We start from the raw sequence: 6,872 nt of genomic DNA on the forward strand, positions 1-6,872 counted from the left end.
ATGTCGTTTTCTATATGTTCTCTGACATTTATCCTAACGATATGAGGCGGTCTTTGTGGAAAAAAAGCTTGTTTAGTGGACTAACTTTGCACTTGAAGGTTGCCCGTTCACTTACGTTTTAACAGGTCTGACGCTACGGCTGTATCTAGGCTAACGGCTAACATGCTAACTATTACTTTTATGTCACTAGTCACTTGAATCAAACTTAGGACGATAGGAGACAGGTTGAAATAAACCGAATTTTCTCTTTAAGTCAGAAACACCTCAGTTTGGAGGGCGCTAACACTCTGGCCTACCTCTCCATTCCAACAAGGGTCGAGACACCCTACCCCTCCATGTGACCATGCACAGAATGGAGGAGTAAGGGCTAAGTGGTAGGGGCAATGGGTGCAGGCTACTGGGAGTGATCTTAATAAATCTGTGTTGTGAGAGGTTGAATTATACTGCGGTATATCTATAAATTTCAGTGACAAATTTGGGGTCTTCTCACATATAGTATTACATGAGTATATAAAGTCACATATACACACTCAGTGTAAATATACTTTATATATTTATGTCAAGATAAATAATAAAAATGGAGCTTAGTGAAAGCTCAGTAAGTCACACTACCGCCCTCTCCCACCTCTGCTCCACTGTTGTGTTTTCCACTTCCTCCCAGACAAAGCTGTTTCTCAGTCCCTCCTATTTTCCTTCCTTCTATCCTCCTTTGTTTCTACTATCCACCTCAACTCTTTCCTAATCGTTCAATCAGTGAACAGAGCACATTCTCTTTCTCAGTCAATAGCTATCCCATGTTCTCTCTGTGTTCCTTCAGCCGTCTGTGTCTTGATGTCTGCAGCTCACATGGTTCATATATTTTCACCCAGTGCCAGCATCAGGACTCTGTGCTTATTCCAGAGGACTGCTGCACCCCAGAAATCGTTCATAGGGGTGGCCAGGTGGAGCCTCTGAAATCTTGGGGTGACACACCAAAACCAAATTTCTAACTGAATTTCAGGAATATGAGAGTTAAGAAACTGCATACTGATATACTTTGGTTTCTTATTTTCCAGTTTATATTATCAATTATCTGATATGCATAGACTGATACTGGTAAAGGTGACATTGTGCAACAAATGTATCTGTAGCTATACATGCTAGGCAATTCATTGTTCCTCAGATAGACTGGTTGTCCTTTTCCCTAAAAAGAGAAATACCCAGCTTTAGTTTGAGGGTGTACATTGGTTGTAAGGACCAAAATATTTACTGGGAACAAGCCTGTTCAAGTTTAGGGGGAAGACCTATGGGTGCCCACACAACCAAGCCCCAGAGGATGCTGCTTGGTTATGACTGTAGGTGTTAACTACCTAGTAAGCCACGTGCTAATGTGTCTCTTGTGTCTTTGCCTCGACACGTCTTTGCCCCTCCTTAAGCGAGGTTTATACTAGTAGGCCCTGTGTAGACGCATACCCTTCACCACAGCCTAACATGTAACTCCCCAGAAATGTAACTACATGTAATGGTGATGCAGATCTCCTGTTTATTTTTGTAAAGTGAAAACCATTCCCGCAGGACATCTCTGGTCACTATGTAGATGACTGAAACCTTTCCCCGAGGCATAAATTGAAAATGTCGTGTTGCTCTTTAATTTCTTACACGTGAGACGTTACAAAAGTGTCAAGCCCCGACCATGAATCAGCCTTTAGTGGAAGCAGTAAAATCATTTTTAAATCAATATTTTGCTTGAAGTCATTGATTTCTTTGGTAAGCAGCTGTGTAGTATAACGTACAGCAAGTGGGCCATTATTGCGAGGTAAACCCCAGCATTCGCATTGGATGACAGTTTTTTTAATTCAGCAGCTAGACTTTTGAACAAAACAAAACGATCCTCACACATCACACCTATTTTGGTAGACACCTTGTCACCAATCCTGTCTGTGATCTTCATGGACAGGATCTCAACATGCAGCCGTGGGGAGGAAAGGGTCCGGTTTGGGGACCTCAGAATTGCATCTCTCCTCTTTGCAGATGATGTGGTTCTGTTGGCTTCATCACACCGTGACCTCCAGCATGCACTGGGGCGGTCTGCAGCCGAGTGTGAAGCGGGCGGGATAAGAGTCAGCACCTCAAAAATCTGAGGCCATGGTTCGCTGACGGAAACCAATTACTGCCTCAAGCAAGGGAGTTCAAGTATCTCGGGGTCTTGTTCATGAGTGAGGGTAGAATGGAGCGAGAGATGGATCGGTGGTTTGGTGCGGCTTCTGCAGTGATGTAGGCGTTTTGCCAGACCGTTGTGGTGATGAGGGAGCTCAGCTGGAAGGTAAAGCTTTCAATTTACTGGTCCATCCATGACCCAACTCTCACTTATGGTCATGAGCTCTGGGTAGTGACTGAAAGAATGAGAACGCTGATACAAGCGGCCAAAATGAGTTTCCTCCGTGGGGTGACTGGACTCAGCCTTAGAGATAGGGTGAGGAGCTCGGACATCCAGAAGGAGCTCGGAGTAGAGCTGCTGCTCCTTCGCGTCGAAAGGATTCAGTTGAGGTGGTCCGGGCATCTGATCAGGATGTCTCCTGGCCGCCTCCTGCTGGAGGTGTTTCAGGTATGTCCCACTGGTAGGAGGCCCCAGGGCAGACCCAGAACATGCCGGAGGGATTCCATATCTCATCTGGCCTGGGAACACCTTGGGGTCCCCCAGGATGAGCTGGAAAGAGTTGCTGGGGAGAAGGATGTCTGGGACGCTTTGCTTGACCTAGTCTCGCCACCAGACAATCAGAGATCTCCGCCTTCTGATAGTCTGGGGACACTCCTTTCTAAAGNGTTTTTTTAAACTCTGAAATTGTATCCGCCCATCTAAACACAAAATCAGGGAGAAAGACATCAGTCTTTAGTTAAGCAAAGCGTCTAAAGACTGACTTGTGAGTCTATGCTTGACCTGCTGCCCCCGTGACCCAGCTCCAGATAAGCGGATGAAAATGGAATGGTAGATGGATTTTCTTCTTCTTGGAAACCACTTTGTGCTTTCAGCTCGAAAAGTGCTCTATAAATAAACAAGCTAGCATGACATAGTTGGTACCGATGGATGCCTTGGGTTGTCTAGTTTCATAAAATAGGCTACCACTATCTTAGCTAAAGATTTGCTTAAAAAATGAGCACACTGCAGCCTCTTACAGACAGTAATGTTGGCGGGTTTTGGGGTAGCAATTGAATCAGGGTGGCCATGGCTCTCCTTGGCCCCGTCTTAGGGGTGCACCTGCCAGAAGGTGATGAAGTAGGAGATCACAGCTTTAATTGTGACTCACTTTTGCTCATGTTTCTTATTTTATATTGAATGCATTATGTCTTATATATATGCGTATACCCCAGTGTGTGTGCACAGGCACAGGCTGAATTCTCTCACTTGAACGTTGCTCACATTGTTGCAGGAAACACCATGTGGCAACAGATGGGGTAACTCTGAGCTCCGGTTATCACATATGAACAAAGAAGAGAAAAGACTGTACACACACACACACACACACACACACACACAATCGCCACATGCAGGCCTCCCGTCTGTTCTCCTCTCTGTTCATATGTGATTTTTCAGCTCTTTGTGAAGAGTGATAGATGGAGAAGCTGCTCAGTAGCTCTTGCTTACTTGTCTTGATAGTAATGTCTAGAGAAAGAAGCATAATTCCAACCTCAGGGCTGGAAATTTTCACTTTTCAGTAATTGGACTTCCCACACTGAAACACGTCAGCCTGGAGATAAAAGTGAGGAGGAAGAAAAGACTATAAATCTCCCCAAAGAATGGATGTGTTCAATAATTTCTCAGAGAAATCTGGAATAGGACAGATGTTATTCAGGGAAGACCCTTTGTGTTTTGTATGTTCAACACCTCGCTGTGCTCGGTGTCTTTACCTTTCTGTGGAATTTTTTTGCTGTGAATTGAATCTCTGAGTCGATTGGAAGAGGTTGTGACTGTAATAGCAGCACAGCTCACGGCTCTCTGTTGTGGTGGATGGGAGATGAAACAGAAAATACACTATTCGATGACGACAATGAGGCTTTTATGTCAAACTCGCAGGAACATCAAAGCGAGGCAATGCCTGTGGAATATGAGGCCAGATATGAGCTGTGGTGACAAATGTATTCACACAGGAGAGAACAGATGTCAAACGGAGTGTATGGAATATACAATGCAATGTTGAATCTCAGCTAAAGAGGCCTAATAATTACAAAACATTCATAATACTTCACAAAAATATTCACAAGAGAGCATCAGGCTTACTAATGCATCATAATAGCTGAAATGATAATGCATTAGCATTGGGGTTTTTTAAAAAGTGGTTCAGATGCACCAAAGTCACACAATGACACAAACAAACAGCTTCAACTCCTTGCACGCATGCTCACTCACTATCTCTAGGTGACATTGTCTGGGTGGGTCAATTGAGTCATCAGCTGATTCACAATCAACCAATAGCACAGCGACACACCTTCTCTGTCAGCCTATCATCTCACTGCTCCTCATTTTAAATATGGTTCTTTCTCTGCCGTAGTTCTTTCTTGCTGCCGTTGTGCACGCCCTCCACCTCCCCATCACCACCTAGTCTTTACGGCTTCATCAGCCTCATACACCTCAGCAGTCATCAGCCTCAGAGTCATCAGCCACCACCTCCACCAGTGTCTGCACTCCATGGGGGGATTTATCCTGCTGCCGCTCAGATGTCCCAAAATATCTCCTTCTGGTGTCCAAGTTTCTGTTAAATCTTACTCAGCACAAATCATCTGTTAATCTGTACGCTCATCCTGTATCAGATATTATCTTTACTTAACTCTCCTGTCTCTCCTGATTGAAATCTGTTTTGCTGACGCCCCTGTGCACAGCAGTACATTAGCTTAGCTTCCCCGGTGGTACTCCTGCTTTCCCAAACTGGGACCTGGATAAGTACATCAAAAATCCCACAAAAGATTTGAATTATTCCATTTTAGGTCAAAGTGAGTACCAGTGAGATGTAGATAAGTATCAGAAGGGAAAGTAGTCATTGGGCTGTAAAATGTTCCCTGTCAGTGTTCTACTGTATGTATGATGTTTCTGGATTAATATCACTGCTGCATTAATGTGTATGTTGCATTTTATTGCTGTAGATGCGCAAGGTTGTACTTATTTCACTTCTTTTATATACTCCTTGTCATGGTCCCAGGATTTGTTGTTTCCTGTTTTATTTTGGAAGTCACTCTCCTCATGTGTCTCATCCTGTGTTATTTCCTGCTTCTGTATTTTTCTATTACACCTGTGTTTCACTACTTAATTAGTGTGTATTTAGTCTGTGTGCTTTTCCCACCTCAGTCTTCAGGTTGTCTGCTTGTCAGTATTGTTGTTCCTCGTGTCATATGAGTTTGTTCTTAGTTTAGTGTGTGTATTTTTCATTGTAGTTGGATTTGTTTTAACCTGCTCCCTCGGTTATTGGTGCTTTTGTTATTCTGAACCAGCTCTATGACATTAAAGCTCAACCTGCAGGCCTGGTGTCCTGTATTTGGGTCCTCTCTAAACTGACACACAACACTGTTGGGTAGTTTCATCTACAACAATGCATTAAGTTTTTTAAAATCATCATTTGTAGCATCACTGTCCTGTGAGAACCGTGTCTTTAAAAAGCAGTGGTGGATGAAGTACCTGAAAGCCATACAAAATACAGATATCTTACCAGACTCTGGTAAACGTTAATGTCACCTATTAGAATAAAAGTCCTGAAGTATCTGATATTTACTGAACCTACCCAGAGGAAAAATATGCTTCTCAGTGTAACATCCTCTGTTGCACAGGAGGCTGAAATGTGTTTCTCATTTGTGGATCATTTCAGTTTAATTTTACGTCACATTTGTTTCCCCTAAAATTTCTAAGGAGAAATAAGGCCTCCAAAGGGGAGACACTGAAATGGGAGCAATCGCCAGATCTGAGATTTTAGTCAGAATAAAGGAGAAGTCTGTGAGATCTCTCTATTGGTCACATTAAATCTCATCTGTGACTCAGTGTTTTTCACTTGGAGCAATAACGGAGCTATACAGCAGATGTCTCACTTGGTAAATGGACTGCACTTGTTTATGTTGTAAATTACAATAGTAAGCCTCATGGGGGGGGGGCACCAATAATGCTGGGAACAATACTGGGCGTCACACAGATCTATAACAATATTATGTGTCACACGGAGGCACCAAAAATGTTGTGATCTAGGCACCAGTGCTATGTTTACATGGCACTATTTGTTGCGACTTGGGCCTTAACATGGGCCTGACCTCGTAATAGATCTCCAATTAAAGTATCAAATTGACTGTGTGAAATAATTGATAATTATTAATCTTACTTTCTTACTATATAATGACAAAAACTCTGTCTGTGTGTCTGTTCCACGTTTTTCTCCTCACTGACTTGGTCAATCCATGTGAAATTTGGCACAGTGGTAGAGGGTCANACTTTGTAGGCATATGACCACACATAATCTGAGGGGACCCCTCCATTATTGACCCCATCAAACAAAATGGGGGTGCTACAGAACTAATTTCTTATCTAGGCCTAACCACCATATCGATTTTTACTAAACTTGGTAGATATCTAGAACAGGACGCTTTAAGGTGACTGGAGAAATTTAACTCTAATTGGCAACTGGGTGGCGCTATAACAACAGAAAAAAGCTTCAAAATGACTAAAATGCTACCGATCGCTGTGGCTCCCCCTGTGGACCAATGTTTGTTTTTTTTCCTAATTTTTGGTATGACTAAGTCATGGTATGGTATGCTGTACATAATCACGGAAACTGTCAGTCAGTCATTCTGTCTGTCCCACGTTTTTCTACTCACTGACGTGGTCAATCTGTGTGAAACTGCACATAGGCATTGAGGATTGG

Source organism: Epinephelus moara, chromosome 22, assembly GCF_006386435.1.
Source record: "Epinephelus moara isolate mb chromosome 22, YSFRI_EMoa_1.0, whole genome shotgun sequence".
Taxonomy (NCBI): domain Eukaryota; kingdom Metazoa; phylum Chordata; class Actinopteri; order Perciformes; family Serranidae; genus Epinephelus; species Epinephelus moara.